At 49.1% G+C, this 18432-nt stretch overlaps 1 protein-coding gene across 2 annotated transcripts in view; it reads left to right on the top strand.

The window, feature by feature from the left end:
* The first annotated feature begins 492 nt into the window (after window positions 1-492).
* The window catches only part of ACSL1 (acyl-CoA synthetase long chain family member 1), a 64284-nt gene continuing 46344 nt past the window's right edge, over window positions 493-18432 (top strand). For both annotated transcript variants that reach the window (XM_044225627.1, XM_044225626.1), the window contains exon 1: window positions 493-586. The gene's annotated coding sequence lies outside the window, so the exon portion shown is untranslated. The remainder of the gene's footprint in view (window positions 587-18432) is intronic.

Genomic DNA, 18432 nt, shown 5'->3' on the forward strand with positions numbered 1-18432 from the left:
AGTGTCAAAAAAAATATATATATATAGAAAATAGGCCAGGGAAGCTCCCCACCCCGCCCCGGGTCTCTGCCTGCAGAGAAACCCCGGTCGCCAAAAGTCAGCAAGGCAGACAACTGGGAGTGGAGGACGCAAAAGGGCGTCTTCCGGTCCCCGCAGCAACGGGACCCCAGAGCTGGCCGGGCTTCTAGGCTGAGGCTCTGTGATACACCCTTCGCCCTTCCACAGGTTCGCTATGAAATGGAACGCAGGCGAAGCGACTCCTGAGTTTGCTCGTTGCCTCCCTGCACCCGCCCGCACGCAGCCAGGTTTGGGCTCCTCCGGCCGGGAGGCAGGCAGGCGCACGTCGGGGGCGGGGCTTGCTGGCGGAGGCGGGGCTTGTAGACGGGGGACGGGGCGGGACAAGACGGGGCGGGGCGGGCGCGGCTGGCGCACCGGCGAGCGGCTTGGCTCCGCGGCGGAGGAGGCTGGGGCGCAGCCAGGGCGCCGCGGCTCCACGGCGGCGCCCTTAAATAGCATCCGAGCGGGCGCTGAACAGGCAGTGGGCTGTGGTGACAGCTGGCGGCGTAGCGGCCGGCCAGCCGAGGAGGTGAGTGCTCTTGCCGAGGGGAGCCGCGTCCTTTCCGGCTGCGGCGCCGGTGGTCTCGGTGGAGGCGCGGGGGCTCAGGCTGCTCCGCCGGCCCAAGCCCGGGAGGCGGCGGCCGCCGCGGAGACGCGTGAGCCTCCCCTCGGTTCCCGGGGCCGTTCTGCTTTTCCGGCCTCTGCCCTCGGCTCCTCTTTCCGCGGTGGCAGAGGCCTTCGGGCCGCTTCCTGTGCCTGAGCCGGGGATGCCCGGGCTGCGCGGGAGCGGGGCTGGTGCGCGGCGGGGTCCGGGGGACGCGCGCCGCGGGACCGGCCTCTCGTTTGTGTGGCGGCGGGGCCGACCCGGCCCGGAAGGCGGACCCCGAGCTTCACATGCCAGGGATGATCCTGCGGGGCTGGGACCGGTGGTCTCTCGGCCACGGGCGTCCTTCCTGGCCCCGTGGCAGGGTTTTTGAGGCGCTCTCGGATCGCGCCTGGAAGCACGGAGCCGGACGGTCCTGCTACCGCGGCGTGTCAGTGGCCCCTGCGCGGAGCGCTTGCGGAAAGGTCAAAGGCAGCATCCAAAAGCCCGTTGCCAAGTGTAGAAATTCTCGCGGTGTCTCCAGAGTGCCCATAGCCGCTGCACACAGCGGTGCTGGAGTCACTGATGTACGAAGCCTGTGTTTTGAAATTAGGAAGCAGAAATGGTGCCTTATCTCCTTGCGGCGTAAACAGAGAGTGGTGGTAAACGGCTTGAATGGACACGTGGACTCGGACCTAGAGACAGACACTGATGAGTGTGTGTGTTAAATCTCAGACCCCTTCCCCGATCCGCCTACCTTCAAGGCTATGGAGCTTAATTAAGACCTTGATAAAAGTGTTCTTTGTCTTTAGAAGTTAACACTTTTAGGCATCTTCTTGGTGCAGGAGTATCCGAAGTGCCCCCGACTGTCAATACCCTTCCTTTTATTTATTTATTTATTTTTGTCATTGCTTAGCATGAGAAAAACATGAAATCTCACAATTTCTGACACAAATATCCCCTGTGGTTACCTCAATGTAAGCAGTTATTTGCTTAACACAAACAAAATTTCTGGTTGATTCTGCACTTTCAAATGGAGACGGCAGCTTAGATTGGCGGATGAGTGGGGTCGAGGAGGTCGAACTTTATTAGAGGAGATCTTGCTTGCCATCATGGTGGAGCGGGTCTTTGGAGGCTTTCTTTCTAGTCCTCACTCAACTGGGAGAATCCCTTCCCAGGCTGAAACTTGACTCCTTATTTGTGAAAGGACCGCTTTAGGCTTGAAGCCTTTCATGAGCTAAGATTCTATGACTGGAAAAAGACAGTCCTTAAAAGCAAACTTCATACTTACCTTCCTCACTTAAATGATGTAGACCTATCATAGGCCATATATTATACACCTCTGTTTTTTGCATTTACTGTAAACAGAGAAGCTTTTTTTTTTTTTTTTATCACCCTTCCCTCCCAATTATAAGCATTTTGACCTATTTCCTTCCTGTCTATGTCATGCATATTTTGGCAGTAATTTTATTATTATTGCTGGCAGCCTGACTAGAAAGAGATCTCTGGGCTTTTTGATTTGGGACATTTGAGAGAGAGAGCTACTTGGGACAAATGCAGGTAGGGACTGGTTTCTGTTTGCATCAGAGAGGCAGAGTTGTCATGGCTCTCTCTCTTCTGAATGGAGCTTGAAAGAACTCAAAGTGTCCTCGCATGCCACAGTGTCATGCCTCCTGTCCAGGCCTTACCACATCTTTTGTTTTTGAGGTAGCCGTGTTGTGGAAAATGGACCTGTTCAGAGGAGGAGCTGGGGAAAGATCAGACTGGTTTGTCCTTACAGCTGGGGATTTCTCCTCTCTCTCTTCAAGTTTCACTTTTCTGGAAAGAGCAAGACTACGAAATGCTAGTAATTTCTAGATGTTGACACTCAAGAACCTGAGATGAATATATAATTTTTAAGGTCAGCTGCTGAATTTATTGCGCAAACTTTCCCCATAAAGCATCTGTCCATTATTCTTTGGCACTTACTCTCTCTTATATCAAAAATCTGTTGAGTTAGGACCCATTAACAATGTTTGATGAACAGTATTGTTTGGATGATGCAATGGGTTAGACTCTTGTGTTCAAAAATACAGAAGAACTTCCCTTAAGGCAGCTCCAAGCTGTTGGTATCTTACAGCCTAACTTGAAACCGTGGTCTTCAAGCCTTGCTCTCTCACGGGCAGCTCAGTCAGAGGAGGTAGACTGAAGGTGCCAGAGGTTTTTACTGTAGGTTGTCACACCAGCTTGGGCAGACAAACATCTTAGGGACACTTTTCTTTGACATTCATGCCTAGAGGTTGCATCTCTGAACGGAGCTGATCTGAAGTTGCCAGGGGTTGGGTTTAGTTTTAAACATTGTCGTACTTAAAGGGGCTCTGAGAGCTTTTTTTTTTAAGAATTTATTTTTTTTTAAAAAATTATTTTTTAAAAATATTTTATTTATTTATTTGAAAGAGAGAGATAGAGAGCATGAGTAGGGAGAGAGGCAGGGAAGAGGTGGACTCCCCACTGAGCAGGGAGCCCCCATCTGGACACCTCAGGACCTAGGGATCTGGGGCTGGATTCCAGGACCCTGGGATCATGACCTGAGCCTCGAGGCAGACGCTTAACTGACTGAGCCACCCAGGTGCCCCTCTCTGAGAGCTTTTAAAGAAACCCAAGTTTGTAAAGCTTATGAACTAGAATAGAAGCAGTTTTACCAGTGTTTCTGGCTGCAACTCAGAAATGATCATTTTATCTCCAGTTCCTTAACTAAAATGGGGAATGACAGACAGCACCTAGGAATTTCTAGTTTGTGGAAGCCCAAGGTGATACAGAACTGTGAAAAAATTGCCCAGACTGCAAGGATGAGAGCAAACTATTGTGTAGTCTGTGTTAGGTTACTTTTCCTGCCTTTTTTACATCCTCACATTCAGAAGTTCTTGACTGAGTTGTAACCTTTTGGAATCAAGAGGGGACAATGAAATATGGAACGAGCCTTGCTTGAAACGTGGCTGGCTTGGACAGAGGGCACATTCTTTGGACAAAAGCTGAGGTGGAGGTGAGCGCTCTGTTGCCCTGTGCTGCCTGCCTGGGAGAATGCCTTTGGCTAGAGGTAAATGTCTTGCTTGCAAAATCTAAGATTTCAAAACTGGTGGCTTTGTGTGGGTACCTGGCCGAATTCTCTTCATGAGTTAGTTGCCAGTCTTCAAGTTTTACATGAAAACTTGAAAACTAATACCTAAGTCAAAATGATTTGCCTTAGAAAACCTATATATGTATGTGTATGTGTGTGTGTGTATATGAATATAAAATATAAAATTATAATTTTAAAAAGTGTATATAGTATATAAATATGAAAGTATTTATAATAGGAATGTATGCTTTTGTTATAGAATTATATTAAAATAGGAATATATATTTTTTATATTATAACAGGAATCTATGCTTATAGAAAATTTGGGAGCTCTTAAAAAACAGTCTTCAAGAGAATAAATGCTGTTCACATTTTTGTGCATTTCCTTTTTGTGTTTTTCTAAACAATTGCTTTTTTTTACTTTGAGCATATAGTTTTAATTGAAGATAAAAAATTTTTTTCAAGATTTTATTTATTTACTTGACAGAGAGAGAGGGAACACAAGGATGGGGAGTGAGAGAGAGGAGTAAGCAGGCTCCTTGCTGAGCTGGGAGCCCGATGCATGGCTCAGTCCCAGGACTCTGGGATCATGACCTGAGCCATAGGCAGACACTTAATGACTGAGTCACCGAGGCTCCCCAAATATAAAAATTTTGATAACTTAATTTTAATCACGTAAGTTATATTGTAAACATTTTTCCATGTTGTTACCTGCTCCTCAAAAAATGACTTTTGAGGATAACTGCATAATGTGGTATATGGGATATGTCCCAATTCATTTACCCTTTTCCTATCGTTGGATATATTTTTTTTAAGTATTTACTTATTTTAGAGAGAGAGAGAGAGAGAGGGCACCATGTGTGTGGGAGTGGGGCAGAAAGGGCAGAGGGGGAGGGAGAGAATCCTCAATCAGACTCCCTGCTGAGTACCAAACCCAACATGGGACTTGATCCCAGGGCGTCGAGATGGTGACCTGAGCTGAAATCAAGAGTCGGATGCTGAACTGCCTGGGCCACCAAGGGGCCCCTATTGTTGAATGTTTAAGAATAACTATTTTAGGACAGTTTGCCAAGCTTCTCATATATTTAAATGTATCTTTTTAAGAAATTAGGGCATGTTCTGCTCTAAAACTGTTGGAATGGACAATGATTTGAAAATTATTTTTGTTCATGAATGGTTTTAATGGATTTTGGGGTTCATGTGTTCTAGTCAGAAGCTGTCGAAATAAGGATTTCATGGTCTGGAAAGAGAAATGGAAAAAATTAGGGCATCAGAGGAGGAAATGTGGATTGCTGTTTATACCATTTCCTCATTCTGGAAGGCCTTCTGATAAATGTATTATCTGTCCATATGCACAGTTTTGGCTGCAAGAGAAATGGGTACTTTCCCCCTCAGGTTTGTTAAGAGAGAAATGTCTGTAGAGCTAAGGCCCAAATACCTCAAATACCGTTTATTCTTTTAACAACTAGAGAAAAAAGAAAGTTGCTACAGAGACTAGTTTCTGCCTCAAGGCTCAGCTGTCACCTACAAAGCAGGGCAGTGTCAGATGACTAACCTTGTGGTCCCAGCCAGGGCAGGGGCAGGCTCAGGCTCGGGACCCGAGAGGTGGTGATAACAGCCAACCACGCCAGGCCCTGTGCTCAGTGCTTCTCACGTGTTGACTCGGTTAAGGCTCCCGACAGCCCTGCAAAGTAAGTCCTGCTATTATCCCCGTTTTACAAAGGATATAGAAACAGGTGCAGGGATTAAGTTGCCCACACCGGGATTTGAACCTGCACGCGTAGTCAGGCTTCAGGGTCAGAGCTCCTAATTAATTGGCTCCGCTGCCTCTGAAGACCTTGAAACATTCTTGGTCCAGGGAGTGTCTGGAAAGTTCCAGGTTACCCAGCTGGTGGTGAGACTGAGAACAGTCTCCGTGTCACTGCCCCTTGCTATTTCCCTGTCTCATTTTTACACTCGGTCTCAGACCACCAGAGTGCCGAAAAGGACAACAGATTTTGGTTCAGCTCAGTTTAGTGAGTAGCAGAATCACTGGCTAGGCAGCTCGACTTTCTAGAGAATTAAAGAGTAAAAGGCTGTGCCTGCCCTGGAAGTTGGTCTCCTAAGACAGGTGAACCGTCGGGCGCATGCTCAATGCATCAGGTGTGTGGAAGGAAGAGCTGCAGGGCTGAGGCCAGGGACCCAGGCGTAGCGGAGCTGCTCAAGCCTCACCTGCTTAAGGAAGTGCTCGGCCTCGCCGCGGCACATAGGTTTGCTTTCCGCTGCATATCTTAGGGCACTTTTTACCAGAAACAGACTTTCTCAGCATGTTTTAGACAAGAAGAACAGAATTGTGCCTTTTCAGGGTTTGAAGGCACAGTGGTATCCTCTAGTGGGGAGGGCTGCCTTTTTTTCTAGTACAGTTTTAGGCAGAACCCCAAGATAGCAAATAAAAGCAGGACTGCCATGGTCGAAGGGGGCAAGGGTAGGGACCCCAGCTCAGGCACTTCGCTTCCTCAGTCACCCTGGTCTGAGGGACTTCCCAGCAACCCCAGGCCCCCACAACACCGAAATAGACTAATTTGCTCTCTTGGCAAACCTGTTGTTTGGGAGATGGGTGACTGAGCCCAGGTTACACAACCTGTGTTCCCCTCTGGCCATGACACACAGGGGAGTTTGTTCCTGGGCCTGTTCGAGGAATGACCAGATCTCGATGTACTCTCTGATTTGTGCCCTGCAATCTGCTTTTCTTAATTTACTCTCTGTACAGGGTTGCACAACACATAGCCATTCTTTTATTTCCTCCTGGGCATCACCGCCCAATCCATAGCCCCATCACCTCTAGTTTAGACAGCAGAGACCCTTCGTTTAAAAAAAAAAAAAAAAGAGAGAGGGGCGCCTGGGTGGCTCAGTGGGTTAAAGCCTCTGCCTTCAGCTCGGGTCATGATCTCAGGGTCCTGGGATTGAGCCCCACATCGGGCTCTCTGCTCAGCGGGGAGACTGCTTCCCTCTCTCTCTCTGCCTGCCTCTCTGCCTACTTGTGATCTCTCTGTGTCAAATAAACAAATAAAATCTTAAAAAAGAGAGAGAGAGAGAGAGAGGGTGATTACTTTTCCTAATGCAGAACTCTGATTGAATCCCTCCCTTCTGCCCAGAAGGCTTCCAGGATTCCCTTTATAAAGCCCCAAGTCTTCAGCCTGGCTCTCATGAGCTTCTAGAGTTTGCTTCCCAGCTTGCTATTTACCTTATATCTCCCCAGCTACCACATCCTGGGACTTCTGGAAAGGCAGACTCTGGAAGCATAGTGTTGCATCAAGATCTCTGCCTCCCGGGGCGCCTGGGTGGCTCAGTGGGTTAGGCCGCTGCCTTCAGCTCAGGTCATGATCTCAGGGTCCTGGGATCGAGTCCCACATCGGGCTCTCTGCTCAGCGGGGAGCCTGCTTCCCTCTCTCTCTCTGCCTGCCTCTCCATCTACTTGTGATTTCTCTCTGTCAAATAAATAAATAAAATCTTTAAAAAAAAAAAAAAAAAAGATCTCTGCCTCCCAAGAACATTTCCGTGAGCTCTCTCCTCTGCCTGACTGGCTTTCTTATGTCCTGGAAGGACCCCAGGGACCCTGTGCATTTAGCATGACCTGTCTGCGAGTCCTTATCGCACCCCCCTTCTTCAGAGCCTTGCTCCTTAGAGAATCCCCATCACTCACTGGAAGGCTGGGCTGACATTCAGCGAGCTGCGGTGTGCCAGCAGCCACGATGATGGTTCAGATGTGGAAACACTCCCATACTGGGTAGAAATAGCTGCCACCCTAAGGGCCCCCACCCCTAATTCTGATTTGGAAGAGTTCAAGCCTGGTTCATCCGGGGATCTCCTGAGCCTGTTGTGGGCCAGTGGCTTACTTCGTTCCCAGTTGGTTGATGCCTGGCTGTACTGGTTATTCATTGTTTGGAATAACTCCCCTCCCTCCCTCCTTCATTTGTCTTTCATGTGAACATATCTTATTCCCTCACATAGGCTCCGCAGCTCCGTTCTAGGCTCTGGGCATTTAACAGACCTAGTAATTCTCATCTGTGAGTTTTCAGCAGCATTTAACATGGGACCTTACTGCGAGTAAGCACTTAATACCGTCTGATGGTTGGTTGAGACCAGGAGACGTTCCGATGGTCAGGTATAGAAGGGAGTCACTGGCTGACAAGAATATACTTTTAGATGTCCCAGGTTTGTGTATTATGGTTCTGGGCAAAGCTTAGATCTTGTAGGTAAGATCAAGGCATCAAAAATCACTAGACCAAAGCCTGAACTTTCATTGGGTTGAACTTAATGTCTAGGGGTATATCTGAGGTATCGTTTGCAGGGTACTTCTGGAGATTTTCAAACAGCAGGTGGCTATAGGTTTTGTAGTGGGAAGAAGGCAGATCAGTGTCAGGTTCTAGATAATCTTACATAACTGTACCCTAGTCTTCATTTACCTGGTATTTCTACTTAAAACCATCCCTTGTCTCTGTGCCACTAGTAAAATGGTCAAATAGCTGTTTGTTCCTTCTCTAGGGACAATTACCCACATTGTGCCTCACGCAGGCTTCTGAGGTACCCCAGAGTGGGGAGCTGGCAGGGAACTTGCCTGTCAAGCAGTCCAACCAGCCTCCTCCCAGAGGCCAGAACCGTGGTCCAGAGAGGTGTGGCTGCGGGCCCAGACACAGGCTCGACTTGGAAGCCAGAGCCAGCCTGTGTTTTCCTGATAGGGTTCAGAGATAAGCGCCATGGATCCCCTGTGGCCCTGGGGCACTGATTCTCCTTCCTCCAGACTAGCTGGCCCAGTCCATTTGGGCTCTCACGCTTGCCCCGGCGACATCCCTGGCAAAGCCTGTCCTCTCCAGAACACTTCTTGCCCTAATGGGCAATGTTGAGTGTCTTTGTCTCCCTCTTCGGTGGGAAGTCTGTGTGTAGGCTTTGGCCCCAACTGGTAACGCTGCCCCCTAGCCGCGGCACACTTTTCAGGGGGCTCCAGTTAGCACTTTTGTTTGTTGGTCTCCCATACTCAAGAACTGACAGAGAGACTCCGGCCAGGCAGGTGCCCGCAGAATTTGTGGGTACTGCTTAGTGGTAGTTTCCAAAACAGAGCACACGTGCCCCACGCCCCGAAGTGGGAAGACTACCCAGGGTGCAGAGTGGAGGCATTAGAACTTGTGCAGCTATTTACTTTTTAGGTTAAATTCATATATATATATATATATATATATATATATATACACACATACATACATTTTGCAATGTTCAGAAAATATTTGCAGATGTCTAGAGTTCATAGATGGCTGCATTTCCATATTACGTACCCATTTCTTTATTATTCTGGATGCATTTTAAAAAGTTGAAAGAACCAGAAAATAACTCCTCCTTTGTACATCAGCATGGCAGGATACCTATAAATGCCATTAAAAAATAGAGAGAGAGAACTCAGTTTGTCAGTTAAGGGGGAATCAAAACTGCTTTGCAAAACTAGGTTGTGACTCATGTTAATTTGGCCTCATACGTCAGAAGAGTCATGTTAAATCCAGAGTATATTTTGACTTTGGACCAAAGCTTAACAATGTAGAAGCCTCATTAGGAAAAAGATTTTATTTTATTTTTTTATTTCTTAAAGATTTTATTTATTTCTTTGAGAGAAAGAGAGAGAGAGCATAGGGAGGGGGAGGGGCAGAGGGAGAGGAAGAAGCAGGCTCCCCACTGAGCAGGGAGCCTGATATTGGACTTGATCCCAGGTCCCTGAGAGCATGACTTGAGCCAGAGGCAGACGCTTAGCTGACTGAGCCACCCAGGCATCCCTAGGACAAAGGTTTTATTTTTTATTTTATGCTGTGTCCCTTCCCCGAGGCTAGAGCAATGTTTGATATAGAGTGCATACACAGGAAATATTCTCAATTGAACATATGGACCTTCCCTTGGGTGACAGTTAAAAATCATGCTGCATATGGCACTTAAGTCAATATTTAGGTTGGCTTTCTTTGTTGAAACCTGTAGTCAGACGGCAGGACGCAGGGACGGGTCAGTCAGCGTGACTCCCAGCAGATCCGTTCACAGAGCTCCCCGAGCATCATGCTGGACGGACCTCCGAAGTGTCACCTGAATGAGAGGAGGTGTGGGATTTCTTTGAAATCTTTTTGTTTTGAAAGCTTTTTGTTTCAATGGGTGTAAAATGAGACAATAGTCGTAAAACGTTAAAGCTCAAGCTGGGATTAGGGGCACATCGTTGCCTTCTTAAACTATTCTAATTACCTTTGAATCCATGTGGGCATTTTCCTAATAAAATTTAAAAAAAACACAAGGGGAAAATAGAGACCCCGAATTCGTGTCACTTGTTGCAAGTAGGTAATAGCCGGCGGAGGCCATCTCTTCTTCTTCCTTCCCTTTGGAACATGGTGTCATTTTTCAGCAGTCCTCGCAGACTTGTTGGGTGTGTTTTGTTTGCAGCTTCCCTGTGGCCTGCCACCTCCTCTGGTAGTTACCTGAACTCTGGCTGTTATTCTAGCCCTTGTCCCTGGTTGTCACCAGGCCCCTGCCTTTCCCTCCACATACAATGAGCTTAATCCTTCAACCCTGTGTGTGTCTCATGTGTCACTTCCTCCACCACCACCGAGGTCTCCCCCAGAGCTGACCACACGGAGAGGTTGCATCGGGGGCCCCACGCTCTTCCAAGGCTCTGTTTGGTCTTGAGGACGCCCACCGGGTAAGAATAATGGGAGGTTCCCTTCATCACTGCTGTTTAGGGACACAGACAATTAAACAATTAATTTCTGTGCTGAAATCCGCAGACACTCGAAAGCGTCCCCGTCCCTGGGTGGCTGGCCTTCCTCTGTGTGGGTGGAGGTCCGCCCGTGTTCTGTCTCCCACTTACCCGCACGGCTAAGCCGCCCGTCTAGTTTATCCGCCCCCCTGCAGCCACGGTCTATTTTCAGAGGTGTAAGTAACTCGACCCAACCTTGTGTCCCTTCAGCCTTCTTAGCCAGGTCATTGCTATTTGATCGTCGTGACCTCTGTGAGCAGCAAGGACTGGGCCTCGTTTTTCTCTGTCACCCGCATCAGGCCTCACCCTGGTGGGGACACGGGATGCTTGGCAGACGATGCCCCACTGCAGGGGGACGAGCTTCTGCAGCCAGCCAGGGCTCAGCGTGAACTGGTGGCGTGACTGTGACCCTGGTTTGTGGCACCACCGCGGTTCCTGACCAGCCAGCCGCCCCTGCCCCCGCCTGCCAGCCTGGGCTGGCTCTCGGGCTGTTGCCCCACCCCCACTGGTCTCTGCCTGCTCCCCTCCGCCTTCTGGAAGGCCCTGCCTCCACACCAGCCCATCTGTAGTGCTTTCTCCCTCCCGAAGCCCTCCACCACTCCTTCTTCACTTTCTGTCTGGATAGTTGGATTAAATCTTTCCTGCAGGAGTGTTTGTTTTCACCGATACCCTAAACTCTTCGAAGGCAGAGGAAGCCCACGGGCACTGCGTCCCCGTGCTGTTGGCCTTCTGTCGGCCGGGGAGGAGGGAGAGTGGTTTTTTTCCCTGCGATTTTGTTCATTCGCGGTGGGACCTTTCTCAAAGAGACCCTTAGCTGGAAGTTGCCACATAGCTGGTCACTGGCTGCACCAGTGTCCCACACCAGGTGGACAGTGATGGGACTTCTGCCCCATCTGTCACTCTTCTGGAAGGCCCTAGGCCATTTTCTGGAGAGGTGGGAAATATGTATGTGTGAGAAGAAATGAACTGACTTCACCTAGTGATATCTTCTTCATCTTGAGAAATAAAAAAAAAAAGTAATAACACAGCAAAGTACATAGACTAATAAAATCACAAAACAAATATCTATGTGGTGTAGTATAGAAGTGACAGTTTTTAATGTAATGTGGCCGTGTCATGCTGTCATCTGGAGTTTCTGGGTGGGGGTGGAATCTGTTACCAAGTCCCTGACTCAAGACAAGGCTGTGTGGCCACCTTCTGCTCTCTCTAGCATCGCCTTGGAGATGCTCCCTGGTGTTGGTGACAGAAGGAGGTGCACATTTCCTCTGTTCCCACCCTTTCTGGATCCCCTCTGAGGCCCACATAGGCAGCAGCTCAGCGGGCACAGCCAGTCCCTAGAGCAATGAGGTTTTTGCCTCTGAGACTCCTGTTTTCTTGGACACAACATCTGAGGGGAACCCGGGACTTAGGTACCTTCTCTGTGTGCAGTTTCTCAAACAAATGGGTCCCCCTTCCCATACTGGAGCCCTAACTGGAGTTCTTGCTTCGTGGGGTCCAACCATGGCTAACATCAAAAGACATTTGCCCTCTTTCCTAGTAAGTTCTTTCCCTCCCAGGAGGTGAAGCCTCCTGTCCCAGAGCTTGCTTTGTGGTTCATTGCAGGCCAGGAAGGTGGAGAGTCCGTTCTGAATTGTATTTCCTTCCCTAGCTCTTGTCAGAATAGGCTCTCCTTGTGTTGCCCTGTCCCCCAAGACCGTGGTGTCATGTTCTTAACATGTGGTCCTCCAGACGTAATTTGGGCTCCTGTGCCAGATGTCAGCTGAGGTCACGTGCCTTGTTGGATCCAGTGGGTGAGTGGGAAGCCGGACCTACCGAAGCCCCTTCTGTCTCTGTTCCCGCGGAAGGGTTGGGTCGGCCTCGCCAGCGGGTCTTATGTCCACCAGCTCAAGTGAAGCGACTGACCGAGGCCCGTTCCGCCCACCCTGCCCCTTTCTCCAACTCCCAGCAGGAAATGGCCCTGCCTTGTCTTGGCTTCTGAGGACTCACTTAACAAAATTAAATCGATGTTTGAAGACCAGTGGAAAAATCTTGCTTCCCTTAGGAATTTTTTTTTTTTTTTTTAAATGGAAACGTCTCCTCTTAAATCCGAGCCACCTCACGTCACCTGGGAAGTCTTCGCTGGGCGTGTGCAAACTGCAGTCACCATTCTCCGAGGTGTCTGTCCGTGGCAGATCTTCCTATCTATGTTGAAGGGTGATGGAAGGAGAACTCTTCGGCTTTCTTTCCTCTGCCTTCCAGACAATGCTGGGCAGGTCCTGCCTGCGGCATTCCTTCCATCTCAGATGGCCGCCCACCCGCGGCCGTGGGCGGTGCCACGGGCTCTCCTCCCTGCAGTCCCGCCGTGGCTCCCAGCGGCTCCTGGGAGGTTTCTCTGGTTTTGAGGCTTCTCTTCTCTGCCCTAGAAGACTCGCTTCCAGAAGCTGGGTGCCAGCCTGGTGTCAGGACTCAAGCGCTTCTTCTGACATTTGCAGTTCTACTTAAGAAAGGTATTTGCTCTCTTCCCTTCCTTATTGGCAACCCTGATCTTTCAGAAAGTGATCCATGGTCTTCTGTCTGAATATATGTCTACATGTCTGCTAAGGAGAGGAGAGGACCCTTGTCCGTGGATGACCTTGAGGTGACATTATACAGAAGTGCAACAGACTGGGCATTGGAGAACATCATGGGAAGATGGGCAGGAGAGTATTTTTTCTAAATAGCTTTAATTCAATGGTCTCCCACCTTTTCTCCCCCGCCTGCATCTCTAGGTGGGGATGCTTGCTTCCTTCTTGCACACGGGCTCCCAGCAGCTGCCGCCGCCGCCACGATGTGGGGTTTAGAGGGAGAATGCTAACGTTTAGAAATACTTGGAATACTTCCTTTCCCTTTGGAGAATCATTGTTCTATAAATACACCCTCCCCAGGGCCCGTAGCAGAGAACTGGTCAGAATCCCAGAGGGTCATTCACAACTAAGTGACGGTCAATAAAGCACCTGTTCTGGACAAGGCATCGGGGCATATAAAGACAGATGGGAAGAGGCCCTCGGCCCGAGAGAGAGAGATGCATACGCTCCCCACAAGTGCGAAGTAGGAGGCACAAAGAGTTGCCCATGGGCTGTGGGGAGCATCCTCCAAGGATTCAGGGGGGCTCTGACTGCCTCTGACTGAGGAGGTCATGTACTTACGAATTGACGAGAGAAAGTGGCCTGTTTGGGTGGGCTGGACATCTGAAAACAGTGCCAGGGAAAGGGCTGTACGTGAAGGAGACAGCAAAGGAGGGGGATACAGAGTGGGCATGGAGGCATAGGGAAGACTTTCTGGTGGGTTCCAGGGAAGGTCAGGAGCTCAGTGGAGGAGTGGAGACTGGGACACTTGCCTTCCTGGCCCTGCTGAGGTGAGGCGCCGGGAGGGGAGCTCGCCCAGAGACGCATGGGGAGAAGATGGTCCCTTCTCCTCACACATGGAGGGCAGCTTTCAGGACCTTGGAAAGCTGGCTGGGACCCCACAAACCACCTTCCAGCCTCCCCTCCCCATTTTTCTTCCACATTCTATGGCTCATTCTCCGGGCTCGAAAACCCAGCCCTCCAGTTCCTCCTTTTTCCCCTTTATATCCACATACCAAAATACGTTGTTGTTTTTTTTAAGTCATTAAAAGCCTCTTACTGTTAAATAGGCATAATGTAAAATTTACCCTTTAACCCGTTTTTGAGCATACAGTTCATTGTCATTAAGCACTTTCTCAATATTGTGTAACCGTTAGTGCCGTGGGGTTCCAGAATTTTTCATCATCCCAAACACAGACTTACAGTCACTGCCGTGAGGCAGCGACTCTCCCTGCCCCTCCCACCTTCCACTCCTGTAGCCTCTATTTCTGTCTCCACGAATTTGCTGCAATCAGAGTCCCTGGAACACATCGTCGTTTCAGGGTTCATCCACATTATGGTGCGTGTCGGAATTTTCTTCTGCTCTAAAGGCTGAACGATACGCCATTGTCTGCAGGTTCCACATTTGGGTGTCCCTCCATCTGTCGATGAGCTTTGGGGTTCAGATCCCCGCTTTTCAAAGCTCCATGTCATGGTTCTTTTATCATCCAGCGCATTGCCTCCCACCTTTGTCTAGATTTGAATCACCGCATGCCTTGGTGGCAGCCTGTGCCTTTCAGCGTCCCCAGGCTTCGCCTTCAGACCTGGTGTCTAGTTCCGTTCTCGCACGGAGCTGGGGCATGGCATTGGACTTTCCCCGGGCACAGCCTCCTATCTTTGAGCTGAAGCTAATAACATCTCCCTGCGTGGGGGCTGTTGTGAGAATTGTGCTTAGTCATGTTTGTGATTGCTTAGCACAGCGGCTCTCAAAGAAATCATTTCACACTGATTTCCCTGAATGTCTTCCTTCCCTTCTCCTGAACCCAGTTTCATCCTGTCACTCATTCCAGATTAATTTGCTCAGGTCCTAGCGCTGAGCTGGGGAGTTGCTTCCAGCCGTCCTGTTTAGTCCCCATACCCTGAAGCAGAGCTGACGGTCAGAGGCCACACCGATCCCTTGAGGACCAGCCCTCTTTGTGGCTTCTGCACATGGCTCCCCTTTGAGGGTGTGTGACCTCTTCTCTCATTTCTTTGGCCCTGACTGCCACCTTGTTTCTCAGAATGTTGTGTGTATATTTGTGTTACGTTTCTTACTTCCAAGCTTCACGAACGCAGTCCACACGTGAAGAGTAAATAATGTAGATGCCCCGAGAGAGGGTGAGGATTTCCCCCAAACTCTGTCAGTCTTGATGTCCTCATGTCACCCAGGTTCCCTCATTTTGCAAGGTGCCTCTCTCTTACCCAGGCTCTCATTTGTGGGGGGGGGGTGTTCTGTCAGTCACCTCAGTTTGAACACCCATCAGGTAGAAAAGGCCCCTTTCCTGAAGCCCCCTCTGCCAGTCCCAGTCTTGGGTCCTCACAGAGCCTACCTCACTGACTTCAGATTTTTTCTAAGGAAAAGAAATGTAATACCCATTAGGTTGTTTTTTCTGGAGGTTTGACCTTATAAAGGCAAATAGTGGATATTACTGTCAAAAGCTTTTAAAAGTCAGTTTAACAAGCAATCAGGTATGAGGTTGAGTTATATAATATGGACCCATTGGACACATTTTTTAAACTATCCTAACATTGTACAGGTGTGTTCCTGTGACATGGGAGAATTTGTTCAGTGGTGGCAACCAACGTGACCGCACAAAATCCTATTTGAAGAAGCACGTTTAAAGATCCTGTTTGAAGAAGCATGCTCAAAGAAGTCTAATAAAATACCAGTGAAATGTAAATAGGGAAAAAGCACACACTTCTCAAGTAATTTTTTGTCATGTGGCCTAAGTATGTTCGTAGCTTACAGAAACTCTTATAAGTAGACCTTGGACCATGTCCTCTATCCCTAAAAGTTGATCTGTTCAAGTTGGACACATGATATTTGGAATCTCACTGCTTGGGGGCACATCTGAAAGTTGTGTCTTGGTGGCCAGTATGAACAGGTGAGGCATCACCCTGGTCTCACTGGTTATAAATTAGTCGAGCTTGATGCTTTAAACGCTTTACGTCCTCCTCTTTCTAACTTTGGGCATATGGGCAGGGAGAGTGTGTCTGCTTCATTGCTCCTTTTACAGTCTTGTTGGAAATTGACTTGGTGATCCAGAGCCTCACTTTCATGGAAATCAAATGTGTTGCTTAAGGTTTATTATACTTAGTTGGGAAGAACCGCTCCAAGGCAGCAGAAGGGAGTAATTAATTCCCTGTGGAATGACTTGCGTGCTGTTGTGTGGGTTCCCGAAGTTACCCGGGTGGTCGGTCTTTGCCCTACTCAGGCTCAGAACAGGACGATGGTCCCAGGGCAGTGTCTGTGGTCGGGAGCTCCTGTACAGAGTGGGGTTTGGACAGCGACTTCTGCTTTTCCTCCCAAACTGGTGGACTCCGGCGTGTCTGTGGAACTCCCATACAACGCTCTTCAGGGAGAGCCCGGCCGCTCTTTTGGTTCAAGAGGGGATGGCTTAAGCAAATCTAGCTTTAGGTCATTTGCCAGCCAGGGTTAAGGAGCACAAATCCGACAGTTTTGGAGTGGCACATTGAAAGAACAGCGCACGGTCTGGCTGCCGCCCTCTTGTTCCTCCCGGAGGTCGAGCTCTGCCCAAGCCAGCGCAGGACAAAGGGGGAGCTTGAGCCTTCTGTAAATAGCCTATTGTACCAGGGGAGGAGGTGGGGCAAGGAATGGCAGCATCTTGCCAGCTTGGCTTGTTGCTTTTAAGGAGAGATGTCAGGATTTCTTCATCGGCTGCTGCCAGGGCAAGGGTGCAATTTATTTCTGTGGGTTTGCTTGAAGGCTGCATTCCTAGCGAAGTATTCCATCAGACCGTGATTATTCAGCTGAATGAAAGCTTGAGGAACTTCAGAAGGGGAGACACGTCCAGATCACCTTTTTTTGGGTTTGCAAATGATAGGAAGAAAATAAAATGCTGATGTAAGTATAAATCTACACAATCATAGGAGCTGTGTGTGTGTGTGCGTGCGCGCGTGTGTGTACACACACGTGTGTGCCCCTGTGTCCTTAGAGAATGATGCCCTTGTGAGTCACCTTTGCCCCACACCCCTTTTTCCTGGTATAAACAAAATGGTAAGAGGTGAGACTTTGTGTCCAGGTGGCCTTGGGCCCATATGTTCAGAGTGCAGGATGATGGGGCAAACGCGGGCGGTTATGTAAGACATGGAGCGTTCACATGGAGTTCAGATGCTAGGCTCTGCTCCTGTTGGGGAAAGTGAGTGCCAGAAGGACCTTTAGAGAGCACCTGCCCTCACGGTTCCTGAGCCGGGGTGGGTGGCAGGAGACTTGCAAGTTGCACACAACCCCCACCCCCCGCCCCGCGCAGAGGGGTACGCGCGTGTTCCCGGTGCTGAGGACCAGGGACAGCGGGTAGGAATGGTTCACGTACAGGAAAAAGCACTACTTGAGAGCTAGGTCAGTGTCTCAGGGAAGCCCCATAAATCTCCAGCCTCAGCTTCCTTATACTCATTTTGTACTGCTAGACAGTGTGATACAGAGTGTGAAAGCTTCACTTCCTGAAACACTAAATCAGCGTTTGCTGGGCCACTAGCTAGGCTCTCCACAGTTTGGGTTGATAAGTACCAGGATTTCTGTTTTCTGATGGTCATGCAATCCAGTTTCTGTGACTTGGCCCCGTGCATGTTTCTGGAAGCCTAGGCACCCTTCCCTCTGGTACTTTGCCCTGGAAGTGCACCACACTTCCCTGACCGCTGTTCTTATGTTCACTGTCCATTCTGTGGTTTGTTTGTTTGTTTTTAAGATTTTATTTATTTGACAGACAGAGATCACAAATAGGCAGAGAGGCAGGCAGAGGTTGGGGAGGGAGGAAGCAGGCTCCCTGCTGAGCAGAGAACCAGATGTGGGGCTCTATCCCAGGACCTGAGATCATGACCTGAGCTAAGGCAGACACTTAACTGACTGAGCCACCCAGGTGCCCCCATTCTGTGGTTTTAGACTTAAGGACCCCAGTGAGCAAACCCCCTTTTCGTAGGTGTGAGGAGGAAGGAGCCTCAAGAGCGTTGCCAGGGAAGGAGAAGCTAGCTGACAATAGGCTTGTGCGTTCTTGACCGAGAAATACTGACTGCTTAAGCCTTTAAGCTGATTGAATCATTATTCTTAGCAAACAGCAACATTGTTATTTGCCAGGCCTGCAAACGTATGGAGAGGATGATGTGGAAATTGGCTTTTGAAAGAATTTTTAAAAATACTCCAGCTGGAACACCATTGGAATAAGAATAAAATCTGTCTGGTTTTTAATAATTTGTTGGATTCTTCTTCCTCAAGACCTGTTGGGGGACTGTCTTAAAGCGTGGTGTTTATATTCACCTGCGGCATTAAAAGGCTATTTATTGTGGCCGGTTTTCTTTGGATGTGGGTCTGCCTTCATTTTTA

Source organism: Neovison vison, chromosome 11 (assembly GCF_020171115.1).
Source record: "Neovison vison isolate M4711 chromosome 11, ASM_NN_V1, whole genome shotgun sequence".
NCBI classification, from domain to species: Eukaryota; Metazoa; Chordata; class Mammalia; order Carnivora; family Mustelidae; genus Neogale; species Neogale vison.